The 20,578-nt window shown below is 39.9% G+C and overlaps 1 protein-coding gene across 7 annotated transcripts in view; it reads right to left on the reverse strand.

Annotated features, from left to right (window-relative positions):
* Window positions 1-20,578, reverse strand: part of ELMO1 (engulfment and cell motility 1) — a 314,254-nt gene that overhangs the window by 49,222 nt on the left and 244,454 nt on the right. Inside the window, exon 1 of one of the 7 annotated variants that reach the window (XM_064443952.1) lies at window positions 17,073-17,244. The exons of the other annotated variants lie outside the window; for them this stretch is intronic. The gene's annotated coding sequence lies outside the window, so the exon portion shown is untranslated. Of the gene's footprint in view, window positions 1-17,072; window positions 17,245-20,578 lie in introns of those variants that run through there. 7 annotated transcript variants of the gene reach the window in all.

Raw genomic sequence — 20,578 nt, forward strand, 5'->3', positions numbered from 1 at the left:
CCCCCAAACAAACAGAACTGGACATCAAGCCTAAGTCCATCCTGAGACTCAGTCTCAGGCTAGTAACAGGTTTCCTAGACAACAGAATATCATAGCTTTAAGGTCCCCTCTTATCTCATAGATCCACAGGCCTGGAAACAAGGAGGTCACGAATATTGCAGGAGTGAGATTCCTACCTTTCAAGGGCTGACAGTGCTTACTTCAAGTCACGCAGAGTCAAAAGGTGTTAAAATGACAACAGTTTCACCAATAGGAATGTTAAGTCATTCTTGTAGCTGTTTTACATCAGTTGGAATGAATCAATCTTTCCCCATGAGCCCTGGCCATTTGGACTAAAGGTTAATCAGGGAGACTGCCTTTTAGTTGCAGGAACGTATTTTTAAACTTCCTAATTCACCACAGAAATAAGATTCTTATAGTACTCACGTCCTTCACAGAGCAGCATAAAGATTTAATAATCACTCCTATGAGTGGCCTGCATAATTAAGCTGTGCCTTCATCCCTCCTGGACAGGGGGCATTGCAAGCTCATACAGACCACTTATTTGCTGTACCGTCACTTACCTTTTATACCCACAACACACAAACAGTAGAAGGTAGAATCATGTAGAATATGTAAGAAAAGAAGAGGTGAAAGGAGAAGGGCAAAGTGAGTTCAGCTAACTTAGGTGCCGACCTGTTTGCCCACTTATAGCTGCACCACTGCTATGGGGCCCATTCAGTCACTTTATATCATAAGAATAAAAGTCAATAAATATAGACAGTTTTATACATTGCAGGATGCAGTAATCATTTCCTATGACTCCTTTTGCATGTGCTTAGGAAGTCCAAAAAATACCACATAGAAGAGCAGCTTCTGTCCTCATCTGTGCTGGAGGTTCTCCCAGCTGCTGGGGCAATCTGCACTCTGCTGTGTTGTGACTGAGGCCCTTGTAGTTGCACAAGGGTGAACTGAAAAAGTCACTAATGGGGATTATTACAGTGTAAAGGTGATTAAAAGTACAAGTAAACCTCAATTAGGCAAACAGGTGAAACACAGACGACCTTGTCTACACACAGTACTGGTATGTCTATGCTGGTTACCCAGTTCCTACCTTGGTCATGCCCAGATGCCATCCACTATTCTTAAGTGCAAAGTATTTCTCTCTTGGCCCCTTCAGCTTGCTTTTACATGAGGTAGCATCAGCAGTGAAATCATTTCCCCATTCCTGCATGGGACAGAGCCTAACCCCTTTCAGCACCATTTAGTTGTGCACAAGAACAGTCCTTGGATCAGTCCTTTTGATCTCCTCCATCGGAATTACCAGGGCTCCATAATTAACTTAACAATTGTCATACATCATTTTTTGTGGCTGTCATTTACCCCACCTGGGCCCATCAATAGCAAATCCCTATCCTTAGGAAAACTGGTGGCATTACCTTGGGCACAGCAAGAAGTTTGTGAAATACGGCTGCTCCCAGGAAACTCAGAAAAAACGTCTCCATCAGGACTGTGCTGCCAAGCCACCCTGCTCATTGCAGCAGACAAATTACCTCCTGATTAATTCTGTCCCAACAAACGTCTGCAAGGGCTGCCAGGCAGCAGCAACATTTGTTTAATCAGAGCCTCTAGAAAATTAAACACTTTTGGTGCCTGTGATAGATATCACCTTCCTCCCCCTCTCTTGCTCTGTTCCCCAACCACGGTGCCAGAGCTGCTTTCCTCCTCTGCAGCACAGTGAAGAATGGAATACAGAGGAACAATTCAGAGCTGATAAACCAATCTTGGTTTACTTATTCTTGCTTCTTTCTCAGATTTCCTCCCACTGCTGTCCCCTGCCACACAAATACACATATGTGCAAGTACTGCCTTAGCTAGGTCACCATGATTTTTTTTCTCCTTTTGTCCCAGGGTATGTAACAAATTAACCTCATCAATATCAAGACTGCCAGCAAGCCCTTCTGCACTCTGGCTGCTACTGCATCATCTGGGTTCACACTGGCCCCTTGTGAACTGAACTCCCACTTGGATGCAAAGGTCAGTTATGAATTTTATAGTATTCTTTTGCCCCTTTCGAAACAGATTCTTCTTCCTAAAAGATGATGCTCAGATAAGACTAATCAAGTAAGACCTACTCAGGGAAGAGCTAATTAAAAGTTTTTTCCCCATACTCTTTGGGATACCCATTTGGCAAGAGATCTGGGGAGCACCCAACTGGCCTGTTTGGTTGCAGGATACTCCCTGCGAGGTGCTGCTACACAAAACTACACAAAACAATGAGATTGGTTATGAATTCTGCTTGACTTCTCATTGAAAGCTAAGTAATTATTTGCTGTTAAAAGAGAAATACTCTTTTGCTCTTCACTGAGTGTTAAAGTATTAGCAAAAAGAAGTATCCTCTCAATCCTCCCAGTAACAGAAAGACCCTGGTCTGGGCAGAAAGGATCACAGTATACACACAGCTCAGAAAGGAAAGGGTTTTGCTGCTTTTTCACTCTTTTGAGTCTCTTTTGAGTGACGAAGATGAGATTGATCAGGATTCATAACTTGCTAAATAGCTGTTCACAGTCGATGATGGGAACAGAGATGCTTGTTTCTGTCAATGCAGAATCATCCTGCAGGCTTTTACAATGTTCATCTGCCAGTTTGCTGTGCCTGCCTTTGCCTTTTTTTTTTTTTAAAAAAAAGTACTAAATTGTTATTATCTTTCACACAGCTATCATTTAAATGAAAATGAGGTATTTTTCAGAAATGTCCAGAGTACTCTAATTCAAAAAGGATTTTACAGCCATTTTTACTGTGAGAAAGCTGTTAGAGTTCCTCACGAAGGAAAGGAATGCACGGATCAGTTCTTTCTGTGCAACCTCGAATGTGTCAGAGCAGTGAAATAAATGATGCTATTTCAAGCATATCGTGTTGTGTTATTTTTGGTAGTTCCCAGCAGTTTGGTAAAACAGGAAACACAAACCACCACCGTGAAAGGTTCTGTTACACTTTCTATAACCAGTAGCACACATGGATTTTTGCCCAGTGATGACGGTATTTATCATCTCAGGTGTTTGGTAGACATCCTTGTTTTATTGCAGTTACCAGAAATATCTGCAATAGCAAAATAGTTCAATTCGAATAAGAGCTAATCTGGAACTTGGGAACGTGGCTTTGTAAATGTAGACAGAGAGCTCAGAAGTCTGTATATTTATCATCATAAAGGTCATATTAACAAACATATGAGTGGGCACTGATAGGGGCACTTAGCTCTGGTTGATTCCCTTGTTTTCATGCTCTGAAATCTCATCTGAGCAGAGCAGACTCGCTGCTGAGCCAGAAGCTCCAAATTCTGATGCTCACTAGCAATTATACAAATCATATACAAACCAGAATTCTGCAGTCACCCATAAGCACAGAAACAGGAGTAAAAAGTAAAGGAAAATCACAGTAGTGAACAAGTACCCACAGCAGAGACAGGTATTCACTGGGTAAGATGGTGCAATGTTAAAGTATATTTTAGAGCAGGACTGCCCCAATTGCTAACATTTTCTGCTGCAACTGCTGTAATACACCTGGCAAAACTCTCTTTTGGGGTAAATAAGCTTACCTCCATTAAGTACAATTAACGGCATTAATTTATCCCAACAAAGTTTTGGCCAGCTTATATCTGGATGAGCTAAAAGTTATACACTATCTACTTTGTGGAGGTTTTGTTACATTATGGGCAACCACACTAGGGAACAGGCCTCAGAACTATGTTTTATCTTTATGCTTTTAGCAGGAATGCTGCATCAAATATAGTTTGTCATAAGAGTTCTTTTTTTCTTGTCCTCATCTGAACTGAGATTGTCCTCCACAGATGAATGGGGCGAGCATCTCCTTTTGCAGCTATTATTATTGTCCAGCTATGGCCAATATTGCAGAGTGCTGTGGCCAAAGGACAATTGCCCATCTCTATTATAGGACAGTGTCCAAATTTTGCTCTCTACCTTGAGAAAAACAGAGTACAATGCCTACTAAACATTTTTTCTTAATTTTTTTCTTTTTAAAATGTATTTTAACAGTGGCAGCAACCTCCTTTTCACTTTCTTCAGTGTTAGTAATTTGACATGCAAGATTCACAGCCTTTCAGTTCAGATGAGACCATTAGATCACCTAGTCTGAACCACTCTCCAGCAAAGGTCATTATATTCTGCAGTTACATGTGCACTGATCTCAATAAGTTACAGATCTCTAAACCATCTCACACCAGCATCTGGCTAAGACTGGTGGACACCGAGAGGTAGGGAATCCATCTCCCATGGTGACTGAATTATCAGTCTTTATATCTCCATTCGATTTTAGAAATAACCCTTAACAACCTATAATGGGCCTTAAGTAACAGAAGGAAATTGGCAAAAATGCAGGAAAACTGGGGAAATTGTAACAAAATAGAACAAACTTCACATTCTTGCTAAAGGACTGGGGAAGAGGTCTAATGCTCCTAACCAAAATTCCCTCTTTCTCTGTTTAAGATCCATCTCTCATCCATATACATCCACATATGGACTCATATGTCCTCCACTAGACAAAGTCAAGACGACAGCTGTTGTATCTTGTCTCCACCTCCTAAGTTGTACGTGAAGCAAGTTCTGAAGAATTCCCTTCTCCCTAGTCGTAACTGCCTGTGAGAAGAATAGAGTTCATCTTCTATGAGAAAAGGTGCATCATTTTATGGCTACATAACTGCAACAGGCCTTATTTACAATATCACTTTCCTTACATTATGTGCAATAGTGTAACTAACCTGCAAATCATCTGAAGAGTGATTATTGGGCAGAGTTTTTTTTTTTTAAAAAGACAATTAATGCCATGCTGTACTGTTGGCTACTGAAACTTATTAATTTTTATTCTGAATGTAGGAAATACATCCAGATAAAGATATTTGCGTACAGTACAAATTATAGGAATGATCATCAGAAAGGAATTAATGCACACCTAGACACATGCACATATAATATATAGGGCCGAATTTAGACGCTTTTAAGTCTTAGCCATAGGTGGGAGTGCATTCAGGCCAAAAGCGTGGTATTACCGTGGGAACATATTCAAGATACAGATGCTGCCTTAGGCAGCCTTGGTTCCCACGCAAATCCTTCTTTGCCAACACTTGGATCAATCTGCATGGATGTAAGGTGCTAAGATAGAGTAATGCAGGCTCACACACGCTTCTTACGTCTGCTCCAAGCATTCTTCTACCTAGTTTTTGCCACAAAAGCGGCAAGGTATATTTTCTCAGGTTAGCTAGTTGCTGGGATTTTGGGCAACTGTAAAATGAAGTTCAAAATCCAAAATGGAGCTAGCTGCAATTTTGCTGTACCCATCTGCAAATGCATTAAGTAGTGGTGTGAGCCAAGTCAGAGAATGTTAATAACATGACTGGCAGAGGACATTTGAAATTGCATATGGAAGAACGTAGGTCCTGAGCTTAATGGCATAATGATGTGCTTGAATTGCGGTGCTCTGTTTAGGCAGAGCTTGAATGAATGCTGACTTCCTTCCTTGACAATTAACAAGACAACAAAACAATGAAGGCTCTTGCCAAATCCCAGCCATGATTTCTCAAATACTTAAAATGCTCAGAAACAAAAAACGTGCATACGTATTTGTATTCCCTAGTGTAAGTATGACATCCGATCTGCCACATTAAAATACGCTATCCCTGCATCTACCCTTGTCATACATACTCTAGTTGTCTTTTCTTTTTTCTTTTTTCTATTATTACTTTTGCAGCGTGACTTTTCACTCTTCAGATATCAAACCTACTGTCTATAATCTCACTCTTTCTTTCTTATTTGAGCTTTCCAAGACTGTTTCTGGCGCTGACGGAATCCAAAAAAGAATGCCATACTGTGCTGACAAATAATTCTCTCCTTGACATTTTCAGCCATATATTGTATCTAACAGCTCAGATCCTATTCCACAAGCTTCCCAGGAAGACGGGTGCACAACCTCTCTTCCCACCCCACCCCTCCACAATCCTGTTTCTATCATCTAGACTGAACACATGAGAATGAGAGAACCCTCCCAACCATGGTCTAGTTATTTATGCAATGGTATGTTGTCACAAGTGCTGACCACCATGCAAGCAAGATACTTCCACACTGCAAAGACCTGTAGTTTAGATAAGGCAAATGATAAAGTGGAACATGCTCACGAGGAAAAAGAACTCACAAGGCTGTACAGCAGCTCCATGCAAGTTGGACTGTACTGCCCCTCAGGCATAGTCCTTGGTCCTGACCTCTTGACTATTATACCTCTCCTTCAACATGTGGGATATTACAGAAGCCGCTGTTTCTCATAGCATAAATGGAGCCCAGCAAACATTCAACCGCTCAGAAGACTGAATTATGTAGAGTCCTGCTAGTTCTGACCATAAGCTCATTATGAATATTAAAGAGAACTGGTTTCAGTTTATGAAAATATGGAAACTACAGAATACTAGCTATTAAAAAAATGTATGTATTTGGGCAAACAGGCTAGGAGAGCCCTTGAATGACCGTTCTTGCTCATGCCCGGTGTAGCACGTTGCCACCCATCAGTCACTAGAGTACAGCTTCACCTCCAGTGAATTCCCTCTCAAGGCCAACAACTAGCCTTTCAAACAGTCAACTTCCCAAATTGCTATGAAGAATTAAAAATCAGTATGGAGGAAGATGAGATGCAAAGAAATCTTTCTTATTTATTTATCTTCTTAAGAATTCCTGCTTACAAAACTTGTATTACTTTCAGTTTCAGTAGGGAAGATCCCTACTGTCCCACTCCAGGAACCAACCAAGCATCACTATGTTTCTTGCCACTCTTGAAAAGATTTTGCGGATCAAGCTTACAATTGACATGGACTGCATATGACGGCTTTCTATTGTGCTCCCAGTTTTAGGATCCCTGGGAATAGTTGTTTGACTCCTCTTCAGACAGCATGAATAGAAAACAAGTCCTGGTTCTGTAGCTGATAGCTATGTTTCTTTCTTAGCAACCAGGGCATAAATGGCTTGAAAACTTTTACCTTTCTTCACAGACAATGAATCTCTTATTCAAAGTCCTCTACATAGCCTGATATCCAGACTAGTGCTCCACACTGCCCATCTCTTGGCATATGAAGCACATCGGCAAACACTCCTTATCTGCCTATTTGAGGACTTCTGCCCTGCAGCTTTCTGGTCTGTAAGTCACACTTACTGGCTTTGTGTAGTTCCCCACAACTGCATATGAACACATTTGTAAGCTGTTTGCTTACAACACCAGATCAACAGAGCTTTGGAGGAACTAAAACTTTGTCCCTAAAAGCATAATCATTACAATTCTTCCTATTACTACATGAATTATAACCAAAACCAGTCTGCTGGGAAATGGAGTCTTTTTCACATCCAGGTTACTCGAGATGCTGATCTACTTCAAATGCCACTGAACACTGACTTAATACATCATGCTGGAGGGCAGCCTTCACATTGATAAAGGACCTTCCACTTCCTCCTTCTCCTCCCAATGAGTCCTGCCAATACCTGAAGTGAAAGTAGAGGACAATGCTCCTCCTGGATCGAGCTGGCATAAAGAGCTGTCAGAGAATGGAGGGAAACAAGCAACTGAAGTACATAATGAACAGAAGGGCAAATTTTGCCATTAAATTGACCCAGCCATTCTGGGTTTAGTGAGACTCTACAGATAATTAAAGGAGTTTATTTGAATGGATTGGTGCCCAAATGGTCTTGGCACATAAGCCGTTTGTGAAGAGAATAACTGTGAGGATATAAATGAAAACAGGAGAAAGAAAGCAACACTTCAGCTAAATATTAGAAAAATAATCTCAGGCTGTGGAAGCACCTTCCAACACAAATGGAAGAAATAGCTTAGGCTATTTAAAAATTAGCTGGACAAATCACATGATGAGTTCCATGCTCCTGAGGACTGGACAACATAACCCAAGAAGTCTTTTGTCATCCAGAGTGCACATAATTCTACCCTGATTACAGATGTAAAACATATTAAGCTTAAGTGAAAACGTAATTCATTATATTCCACTTTAGGTGCATCACTTATTTAATGGGATGTCTCCTAGGAAAGCAATTTAGTAGTGCAGCCAATAACATTGTCTGCTGTTTAACTGGGACAGAATTAGCATAAATTCAACTTAATGGGGACACATTTAGCTAAGACCAAGTAATTGTGCTACATCACAGTAAAATTCTACAATCCTGAAGTTTTATAACCACTAAATGAGATTACAAGAAAAGTCCATATATGAAATACCTGACTGACAGAATGGGTGGTTTAAAATGCAGTGGGCATTTTTCATTGCTATTATATTCTGTTGCTATTTCAGGTCTTCTAAAATCTTGTTTTTAATAGCCTCTGCACTTAGTTGGTATGGGTACTTATCAGAATGATCAGTTTTCCCAGTACTTGCAAGTACTGTTGCACTACCATATGGAAACCCATGCCTTGTTATCACCTCGGACTGGAAAAGAGGTGGTGGATGGCTGCTGCACTTCAGCAATCTCTCAGAAGCATTCAGATTCTGATACAATTGCTTCTAGTAATCCTCACTAAATTACAGCAAATGACCTTATTGCATTTTCCAGATTTTCCTGCTCCTCAGCAAGATGAAAGACCCATCCAAAAATTGTCAGCCTGGGGGTCTGCACAAATGCTATTGTTTTCTGTAGGTAAAAGAAGAGGTCCAGGCTTTGTTAAAGGGTACAAGAAAAATGATCTAGAACCCGCAGAAGCATGTTACTGCAAGAATGACTCAGGCAGTAATCATCACAACATATTTATAAATAGCACAGAAAAGCATTAATTCAAAATGACTTCTCACCTCATAAAGTCACCATACAGAGCAAGCCATGTGCCAGGGAGTCTGTGTAGTCTGTTACCTGCCTCCTATACCAATCCTTGATGGAAAAGTTCATCATGCTCTAAGTAATTATAGGAAAGTTTTCCTCTAATCTTAGATGTGGATAGCTAATTCTCTGCAGCCTGGCAGGGACAGATTCTCTACAGTTAACTTTTAGTTGTCAACATGTTGGTTGTTAATCTAATTTTTGTACCTCTTCTTCTTCCTCGGGAATATGACAGCCAGCAGGTCACTCTATGAATGACTACAGGAGACAACTCTCTGTGATATCTCCTGAGTTTACTACTGAATAAACCTGTACTTGTCCCCCAGAGCAATCACAGGAGCAGTAGTAATGGTGCTCCAGAGATGATCTTGTTTATAAGTCCAGGTGAGTCTGGGGAATAGGTGTGCTAAGAACAGCATAAACAAATACTCATGTTGCCAAGAGTACATATCTCTACAGACAAAATACACAAGAAAGGTCATTTATCTTTTCTCCTGAACAATCCAGGAGATACCGTTAAAAGGGGTTGTTTCAAGAGTTTATAGGACTTACATAATCTGCCTGTGACTTCCAGCTGCCACCATGAGAGGACTGGGAGCACCGGCAGAACTTATGTCACATCTGCCAGGTCTGTGCAGATGTTGTGGATCTCCTGAGGGGCTGGACATGACACTGGACACCAAAGTTTAGGCACCTGATTAGCTCCCACAATGACTCTGTGATTCTGTGACTCCAACAGTACTCAGGGGGTCTAGAAAAGAGACACATCCTCTGCAATAGAAGTGGTTTCCACAGAAACCTACCAGCCCTTTGAAAACCCAGAACCAAAGTACAGTGTGGTGGCATGATACAGTACTAAAAATTTCCTCATCGTATAAAAGTATAATACAAAAACTCTCACTTGAAAGCCACCCTAAAAAAAAGAATCCCACTGCACATGAGATATCCTACAAAATTACAAATATCTTCAAAACAATCTTGGGATCATATCCCAAGAGTTGTCTTATTCTGGAATATCTTGGCCATCAGATACTATAGGATTTCAAGCACCTCCTCACTCAAGGTGACTGAAACGAAATTTTATCACCTACCTTGGTTACCCATCGACAAATTGTTGGCTATTGTTGGCTTCCTGAAGAAGAGGAGGTATAATGAGTAGGTTAAGTGAGGGGGAAGGTATACAGGTATAAAGGGGATCTGTAGTAGCAATTTAATACCCTCCCACATGGGACAAGGATTTGTAGTATCAGTGTATATCATTTAAAAGTTCAGAGTAGGAACTGGAACCATTTAACTGAATCAGTAGAAAATCATAGCAACTAAATAATTAGCTTGGCACAAGTGTATACAGGCTCCATCCCAACCTAGTTTTCACTGGTTGTAATGAGCTTTTGTTAAGTACTGAACTCTGTATTCACCTGTTTCTTTCCATGCATGAAAATTGTGATAACTCACAGCACACAGAAATAGGTAAGAGACAACAAATGTCAAGTGCCAAAGACCCTGCTCTCCAGTCTGTTTTAAGAATATATATAAAAAATATGGCTCAGTTTACCAGAGATGCAGAGCAGCTAAGTGGCCACCTTCAGGTCACCTTAGTTCCATCAAACCATTTTAATTCAAATGCCTGAGTTCACATTTAAAAGTGGTTGTATTTGTGTGAAATGAGAGACTATTTAAACCCCCTGCTATGAGAACCCTGCACACATTATTTACCCATCCACCAAAAAAATCACATATCCTGGTAAATAGGAGGTTAGTCACTCCAGAGAGGAACATGAGAAACCATGCTGTGAGGTGTATTTAAAATAAAACAAAATGTTTTCAACTGTTCCTATTATAAACCCATTTCCATTATATACTATTATCAGTATGTTGGGCAAAAGTAATTTAAATGGCTGAAGCAGAACTGGAAACAGTACATGGATTTATTATTTGAAATAAAATAATTTAACCTGCCTGCTGGCTTTATCCATGACTCTCTTATTTAAACTTTGAATAAAACCACAAATCTGTATTTCTTCCTTCAAAAATGTTGTGAAGAGTTATCTCCACCCAGGCCTCCCTTAGGCTTCAAGCAATTACAGACAACACAGGAATAAGGTATGTCCTTGTGAAAATCCCACACCCCTTTGCCTTGAGATTCCAAGTGTAGCAATTTCAATCAAGAAAATTAGCACAGAATAGTGATTTCTCCATTTCCAATTATTTCTCCAAAAAGCAGCAATGTAAAAAAAAAAAAAAGGGGGGGGGAGAGGCAGGGAGAGGGAAGGACTGTTACTATCCACCAGTATGAGGTCTGCTGGCTGCAGTAAGAAGAAATGAGTATTAAAGTTGGGCAGCATTCACCTGGCTTCTCAAAGAAGCTGGTAGACAAGAATCAAGTGAATTTTCTCAGCTCCCGATTTAAAGCTTCACCCATCGGAAATCCTGGTCCTGGTAGTTAAAGCCCTCTAGAAGCTAGGACCTAGCTTCTGAAAGACCCAATCCAAAAGACCTCCCCCCATGCCTCAGAAAAAGTATCAAGAGATAAAGTGAGGCCCAAGAACTCTCTGCTGATTGCAGTCGTTCACCTTACAGAGGTTATTGAACCCAGCAAGTTTTTCAGTATGTCCTAAAAATTTGTGTATTAGCACCTCAACGCCTTGACAAAGGCTATACTAGAAACGCAGGGGAAAAGAAAAGCTGAAAGAAATGCCTGATCACCTGTTAATCTCTCCATGCTGCAGCACAGGAAAAAATCTTTGTGACTTATGTGTGGCGATGTAATTTACTGTTCAAGGATTTTTGCAAGCATTTTACTTAGAAACGAAAGAAACAATTTGAGCTGCACATTTTTCTGTGAACAAAGGGACAAAAGCCTTCTGAGACCTGCGTGATAATTTACGTTGGTTTCCAGTTATGCGAAAATTCCTACCAGCTGCCTCTCACCTAAAATTTTTTATTAAATAACCTTTCCTTTGGCCCCATATTTCCATCCAAATATGTATTTCCCACTGCCTTTCTTAATGTGTTCAGTCTTTAACTGAAGCCCTTTCAAGGCGTTTTTCTCTTGTAGAATAAAAGCCTCATGGAAAGCCTTCAAATACTGTACAAATGACCTAGGATTAAAAATAAGTAGAGCTGCTGAACATACCTATCAAACCCATGACATGCAAATTCAAGCAAAGCTAAACTTAAGCAGATGAACAAATGCATGCCAATCTGTGTGAAACACTCACTGGATCGTTCAGATGGTGCCTTTATACTACAGAGTATTGCCCTCTGGACTTCACACAGAAAAAGGAATGCTATTAAAAATTCAGAGGAAAGCTAGGTTTGTTTTTGCCAGCTTATGAATTTGTCAAAAAAGTGACCTTTTAGCTCATTTTCCCAGAGGTGTGAACATTTTTTCATACTGTTGATATATGTGCCAATTTAGAGTAAGTTATACACAGTAGGTGTTTCTAGAAATATTAAAACCTTGGAGCTTGGTTGGACAGCAATTTTAAAACAGATTGCTGAAGGACAAAGGAACATTGCTATTTCCTCCTCTAGAAAGGCTCCTTCTTTAAATTTTTATTTTTTAATTATATATCACTATTGACAACAGAGTTGCGAAGAAATAATGGCATTATAATATCATGTTGGTTTCAATACTGAATATTTTCAATAATTTTTTTCTTCTATATTGTGCTTTCAGTGTCTAGACCAACTGTGTATCGAACTACATAAAAATAATCGTAAGTAACTGATTTATTTTAGTTTAGGTAAGTTTTCTCAAAAATCTGTTTACCTTGGCAGTGATTTTCAAGGGGGAAAATGTGTAGTTTTGATAGTAATATTAGTGAGGCAAACTACGCCACTGAGTCCTACAGGCTTCTGTTCTTCTACTGAACTGTAAAGACTATTAGTATTAACAGAAGCTACATACGTGCGCGTCCCTCAACACATCAATACAGCACCACAGCCAGGGGAAGAAAGGCCATCACGAAGGAGCGCAGTGCCTCTATTTTTTGTGGGCATTTCTTGGGGGGCAGTGTCTTCAGAACAATAATAGTCTGAAGACTCACACATGGAAACTTTGCTTGACTTTCTGGAGCATCCAGAGAAAGTCAGCTGCTGAGGATGATTTGTTAACTCAGCTCAAATTTGATAAAATCACCTTTTGAAACAGACGTTTCTGTTTCTGTAGGATGCAACTTCTAGTTGCATAATCTTGTCCATGAGCATCTATAACATAAAAACTCAAAAAGCCTTAAAAGCAGACTCCAGGTTTGCCCTTTATTTACTTTCCAAATAACATTATGTATCAGACATTGTGCCTAAATCTTGCCTTTAGTGTTTTTTCTTTTAGATTTTGTTATGATTCAACTGACTCGTATCTCAGTATTTCCCTTAGGTATATAAAAAAAGACCAAAACCCATGTCAAAAAGAGGATAACCCACACCAATGTTTCTGTCATTCATTATCCAGATATAGGGCAAGAGCACACTACACACCAGAAAATGTAGGTCAAAGACTCACCACTGCACATGCTAACAAAATAAACCATAATGATGTTCCATTTACAGAGTTTAATCCTCTTTCTTATATAAGGGACAAGAGTCAGTCTGTGATTTGAATCTGCACAACTAAGTAACTTACCATGCAGCATTCTGGAAGCATGGTGTGCTTTTGGGAAGGAATTAGATGTTAAACAATTGGACTCGGCAATACCCAAAATGGGTGTTGTTCACACTGTAATGAAGAAACGTGATTTCTCCTTGCTGATCATATGTAGGGGACCGCATTTTGTAAAACAATCTGGTGAAGAAATGTGAAGCCCAACAAAAAAAGAGCTTTGTCCAAACACTACAAGTAATGAATCTATAGTAAATATTATCTGCATATTGAAAAGTACATATGAAAAATGTTTCTATAATTACATTTTAAAGAGGCGGTAGAACATGCTTCTTTATCCTCTTATCCTCATTTGTGATTGAGCAAGTGGGTATCGAAAGTAAAAATAGGCATTTTTCAGCTCCAACCAGGCGAAAACTCATCTCTTAGTTCTGCTACTGCAGTGCCCATGGCAACATATTTACCGATACACAGGCAGATTAGTGATTAACCTAGGAAAACATAAGCTTACTGTAACGCATGACATGTTTTGACAGAGAGATACGAAAACTCATTGTCCCAAGAAAATACTACAGAGGATGTACAGGTCTGTTGCTAATGTATATACATGTTCACTACTGCACATACATGTATACTCAGTACACACTGCAATTTAAACGTTAATTCATGCAATATGCTTGCTTGTATCATCAGTGGAGAGTATTTGTATTTTTCTTTAATTGGCAATTTAGATATTCCCTGTAATTGTGAGAGTTTGACTTAAAATTAATCACAATGAAAATTATCTACTTTTTTCTCTTTTGGTTATTCTGATCTTACAGTCATAAACTAGGGGCAACTTTAGTGACTTAAAAAGGGAACATACTACTGAAAAAATCATTGACATTTATTTAAAACCTAATGATTTCTCCACACTAGCATATGCATGTATATTGCAGACTGGCTTTTAAGATTCTTTAGTTGACTACGTCCAGTGTAGAGGATCACTTCCTACCTTTTAATTTTATTTCATGCTCTTGCCCATCATTTCCGAGGCTCCTATCAACCTTGCTGTTGTAAATTCCAAATGACCTCTGATATTGCTATTACAATAATACTGCATCCCACACTGCTGGCTCTGTGTTGTTGACTAACATCTACTAGAAAACCCAAACTCATCTCCTAAGGATAAAAAAAAAAAGAGGAGGAAAAAAGGACCTCAGAGAAGTCTGCAATTATGCATGAATATCTGGAAACAGGCAGGTCGCTAGCCTGTGTAAAGTCCGCATCACCAACCACAGAGGTGTTAGAATTAATACCAGCAGAAGTTTTGACTGGCTGGGAATACTTTGATGTTGCTTTCTTTGAAGACATAACTCTTCCCTCTCTTCCCCCAGGTCAGGTTTAAGAAAAAAGACCGCAATAACAGTACAATGAAAATGTCGTGAACTGTACTTCAAATGAGAGAGCAAGGAAATGGTAGCTCACAGGTCACTAAACCTCTAAACAGTACAAGGCAGTGGCAACTGACATCACATTGTATTACGCTCTTACAGGATGCCCTTTTTTCCCCTCCTCCTTCTCTGAGCAGACACAAATTGGTATTTTATTCCTCTGTTGAATCTGTGACATGAGAAATGAGATTTCAAAATAGTCAGTGGACTCTGATTTCAGGGACAGATTGACATTAAGTATTTATATTAAAACAATATATTTATATAACACAAAAGAGAAAAATCTAACAAAACGCTTGAAAAACTATTCAGCATTGAAACCTTCAGCACATCACATTCAGATCAGTTTGTAGTTTAAATACCTCATCCCATGCATCGGGCTGTGAAAGATGAAGAATGCAGCATCTAAACTCACAAAGCTCCGGAGAAGCTGACAGGGGTGGTAGTAGTACACTGGTATCTTAGTGTCAGTATGAGTTGTGTGGGGCTCAGTTACAACGACAATGGGCAACAGCGCCCATGCACACACACAAAGTAACCTTGATGACCTGTCCTTGTTGACCTGTCCTTGTATTTGTGAATTTATTGACCTGCAACTCAGAAGTCAAGATTCTTTCTGCCTGTTGTTTCAGCAAATCAAGGCAGAATTTCAGTATGGGGCAAGAACAGCTTTGGATGGAACAATGTAATTTCTACAAGATAAACATGACATTCCTTACTCAAAAATGCTTTGAAAAAACATGAAGGCAATAGATACGCAGCCTTTCCAGAAACAGCTGGCATCTAGCTCCTTCAGCCAAGTAATGTTCCGTAACTCAGACAAGCCTCCTCTTCACAACTTCTTATGCCCTACTACTTATGAATTATCTAGTTTGTATAGTAATTACTTTGAATGATAGTTAAAGTAATGTAAATTATCTCAAAAAATTCTAAGGTATTTGCATGGTCCTTTTCGCAGCCCTGTTTTTTGGTGTTCTTCTCTCATAAAAGATTCTTGGTCTATCTTGGGAAAATTCCTTTCTCATTTGGCAACTCTCATTTTTTTTTTCAAAAATTGAGACAGAATCGCATTAACTTCAAATTTTAGGTAAGTGCATAACTCTTAATTTATAATTTTCATTGATGGAACTGTCTTTTCCTGTAATCACTTAAAACTCAGGCAGAAATAGGACAAATGAACTGATCTAGGCTACCTTTCAGCATGAGGAGGAACTCCGCTGAAAACCACTGGACAGCCCTCCTGCAGGGTTCATAACAAGTTCAGGGGAAGAACTGAAATCTAGCTCACACCATCCAAACTTAAAGTCCACTAAATGAACAAATAAATTAATAAAAACCCAAAACACCAAACCAACATAGCCATCTATTTCAACTAGGCCAGATCTCGACTTCTTAAATTTTGCCACTTTAGTTATGCAAGTTAACTGTAAAAAAAAAAAACAAAAACCAAACCAACGTGCAACACAAACAAATCGAACAAAATAAGCCCAAAGCCACCACACAGACAAAATGACAACAAAAAGCTGCACCTAGTAATTCTGGGCAAAATCCCTGATGCAGATGTAGCTGTAATGACAAAGTAAATTTCTTTGTCTGGGCTGATTGTGTAACTACATGGAAATCACACAGAAAACCAGCAGATAAAATGCCTTCAAACGGCATACGCTGTGTCTGCCCCAGGAGATACACAGTTCTGCTACTGATGAGCCCTTGGAGCGAACCTGCACCACAGGCAAACATTTTTACACAACTGAGATTATGAAGTCTATCTAAGATGTTCCTTTAAGCAGCAATTTCAGATATTATGCCTGTAAATCAATGTTTTTGTTAATGAGATGGTGGTTGCACTGGCTGACTCTACTGTCTGAAAATCATAATCCTGAGATTTAGACTGCCCTCAAATGGGTCGTACAAGCCAAAAACCTAATCATGACAGTTTTAAGCATTTGCCTATTTGGCTGGTATTTATTTATAAGTCACCTCCAGCTGCTAGCCATTTTTGGCAGAACCTCCATTTGCATGTAAGGCCTCCCAAAAGATAGCACCAGGTTTTACTCCTCAACTCTAACCTCTGTCTGTTACTCCCCATGATGTACAAAATCTTTATCGTTTCCTCATGAGCTTTCCTTGCCTTTCAAGCCCCCCATGATCTCCTGGACCTCTATAGACCACTCCTGTGTATTAAATTACCTGATACAAACTGAGCAAGAGACACAGGTTCTTGCCGGCTTTTGGTGTGTGAAATACACATACACAGCATTCTCTGTAGTTACTCTCTGCACTTGTTCATTTATTCTTCCTTGTTTTGGCAGGTTTTTCTTTCAAATTATTTCTTTTGGGCTCTTAATCTTCATCTCTACTTGCCAAAGAAAAATGGTGAACAAGGCACGCAGCTCTCAGCAGGCACAGAAGCAACACTCAGAACGAGAAGAACAGCAAAGCTGACAGCTGTGCTTTTCTGCACTGAGCACAGTGGGTAAATCAATACCCCGGCAGCCCTGCTGCCATCTGTGGAGTTTCTGGAGCAGACAGGTTATTTATAGAAACTTGTTTGCACAAAGCCAATATTTACCTGTCGGTGCTGTCAAAATTTGCAATCCATCTTTTCTGTTACCCTGCTGTTTTTCATGTCAATAGTGGAATTTTCCAAAAGAAAATACTGTAATGCTTTCCCCCCTTAAATGTTCCCTTCCTGCAAGGGCCGGTTACGTTAATTGTTGCAGCAGGAATGCATCTGGTTTCCACGGGGCCTTGGGGATCCTCCAGAACACCAGAAAGCTAAAGGGATGTCAAACCTAAAAAGCCCATTTCTCTGTCTTGTTCCAGCCGCAGCAGCATGGCATTTCCCTGCCAAGGCCAAGCTGAGATTTAATGTTACAAAAACCCAATCATTCCCACCCCAAACAACAAAAAGGTTTCCTTTTTGAAACTCTGACTGCTGCAAACTACTGTTGTAAACATAGCCATTACTTTTAAGCTGGGTAGAAGTTTTAATATGAAATTTCAGTGTATTTGACTTCAAAAGTGAACTCAAATTCTACAGCTAGGTCCCAGGAATGAAATGCACAGGTGATCTCAAGCCTGGCTCCTTGCAGGCTGACACTTAAATCACCAAACTACAGGCATGCCTGAAGGAGATGAGCAGGAGGAACCAACCCCTGGTTTCTGTCCCAGTTTCTTCAGGTCAGAGGCTGGGTTGCACTGCTAGGACAGAGCAAGATAGTGGGACTGGCTTCTGCCAGTACCTTTGAGTGGCTCCTCAAAGGCTGTCACTCCCTAGGACTATTCTCACAGAGCTTTTGATGGTCAATTTTCTGTAAATAAGACTTCTTTTGTAATCAGAGATAAAGTCCATTTGAAAATGGCAATCAAACCCAGCATCATAGTTCTGTATCACTTTCCATTTTAACTAATGCAAGAGTGTGACCGCTGCCGTAAATCACTGGGAGGCTCAGGGTTCAAACCCAGCTCCTGAGAGCGCCTTGGGTTCAACTCTAAACGAGCTATCAGCTCCCAGTAGGTCAGCACTCTGCCACATCACCGGCTAGCAACCTTACACATCCTGCAAGCTCACAGGACAGGGCTGGAGAAAGCAGGGCAGGCCTTAAAGCAGGAGCAGTAGAAGCATTTTTCAGTAAGTGCTTTAAAGAACAAGGATTAAATTATTCTGTCAGACAAGGAATTTATTCTGTGATCTGTAAAGCAAATACTAATGGAAGTAGGACACCACTTAAATACATGCCAGTCTGGGAGCCATCTAAATGATGAGGTGAACAGGTGAATAAGGAAACTGAAGAGCAGCAGAAAGTCTTTTAGATTTGCTTTTTTTTGTTTTAATATTAATTACTGAGCCCTATAACTTAAACAGCTTCCTAGCTCTTGGCTAGGAAAGACAGTAAAGCCAGAAAATGGAACAGGGTAATTTCTCACTCTTGTTTTCTCCACTGAGACTCACAAAAAGGATCCTCTTTATAGAATGTGGTTTCAGATGGTTTTTGAATATTGTTTAAAGAGCATGTCAAAGCCACAACAAAGTAATTCCTCCTCTTAGATAAGGTCTACAAACTGCCCCCAGGGTAAGTATTAGACAGCCTGCAGGAAAACTGCTTGTTAGACAAATGGAGCCACAGACGTGACTTTCATCTGGTGTGCAAAGCAGGGATGTTACATGTAAGGCAGAGATACCCAATTGTGAAAAGTAACATTTTTAACACAGACATTCTTCCAAAACAAAAGGCTCCTAGACTCTTTTAGGTTTTTGCAGGGGAGAATTTTCTGGTCTTGTCTCCTGCACTAGGAGTCTACTTTTATTCTTTAAAACTGACAACAAAAATGTTGAGAGCTGATAATGCTCAGGATCTCACAGGATCAATCCACTGGTGATAAAGGCTCTTGTCACACATGCACTATATCCACAACTGCATAATTCTTCTTTTCCTTAACATGTACGTCTGGAGCATACTATAGGACCTCTAGGACTCAAAGTTGTTCTGCACGCAGATCAATCCATAGCCATAACATGGTACGTTTCATTCCACTTCATTATTAACCAAGTTTTATATTTGCAATATCAATGCTTCTATAGTGCTTTGCCAGATCTTGTCTAGCCAGCACTGTCCTATTGCTCCATGTTGATCAGATAAATGTTTGTCCTCTCCTACCAGAAAGCAAACAGAGCCCCTGTCCCCAGCCTTTGCTGGCAAAGCCATGCCTCGTATGTTAAGCTTTGACAGAGATCATAGCAATAAGAACACTCCTTAAAAAGAAACCTCATGGAAATAGTAATGAGAAAACACTGGCTGAGTTTAAGTACTAGACTGGAGTTTGACATGACCATGGATACCCAGAAATTCTGCTTAGGTACAGGTGGCACAATATTACCAATTTGTACTAGCTGAATAAAGGTGAGTTAAAAACTTGGCACGGACCATAGTCTGGACACTGCCTGAAGGTTCTTTTCTCACTCAAAATAAAAAAAAACAACCCCAAAACCAAACAAAACCCAACTGAAAGAAGGCCATCCCTTTAATTTATGCACTGTGTTAATACTTAGGTTGCATAGACCTAACTGCTGACTGCCACAGGTGCCTTTGTACGACGTTGGACACACCATTTAATCCTTCCATGCATTCATTCTCCTTTTGTGTTACTCCCCAGCACTGAAGACTGGCAACTACTCCATCTAAGAGAGTGGACGGGAGAAGCTAATGCTACAGGTAGTATTAGTATCTCTTGTGCTTATTGATGGGCCTTGCTCACACACTCAGGGTTTAAACCAATGCCACTTTGGGCTAGGAGAACAAGATCCAGAACAGATCTTCTTCTAAGAAACACACTTTTCAAATATGAGACTATTTCATTTAAGAAATTAAATCCTCAGATAAGCAGTCCACTTGATCTATACTATGGCACATTATACGGGCCACTTAGCTCTCCATGTAGATCTGTGTGGCTTAAACGGCATTAGGAAATGTTGTGTCCTGAAGCGTGAAACAAGACAGAAGTTTAATGGTCTCCTCTGCTCTAACATCTATTACTGAGTTCCAGGGATGGGACCTGGATGACCCAAGTGATCCTTTCCAGTTCAACGTTCATTAGTCTTTTCCTTTCTTGTGCCTGATCTAAAAGAAAAAAAGCAAAAAAAGCTGATTGCAGCCTTCAGCATACTTATATGATTAGGGTAATGAGGAAGAGGC

Source organism: Phalacrocorax carbo, chromosome 2 (assembly GCF_963921805.1).
Source record: "Phalacrocorax carbo chromosome 2, bPhaCar2.1, whole genome shotgun sequence".
Taxonomy (NCBI): domain Eukaryota; kingdom Metazoa; phylum Chordata; class Aves; order Suliformes; family Phalacrocoracidae; genus Phalacrocorax; species Phalacrocorax carbo.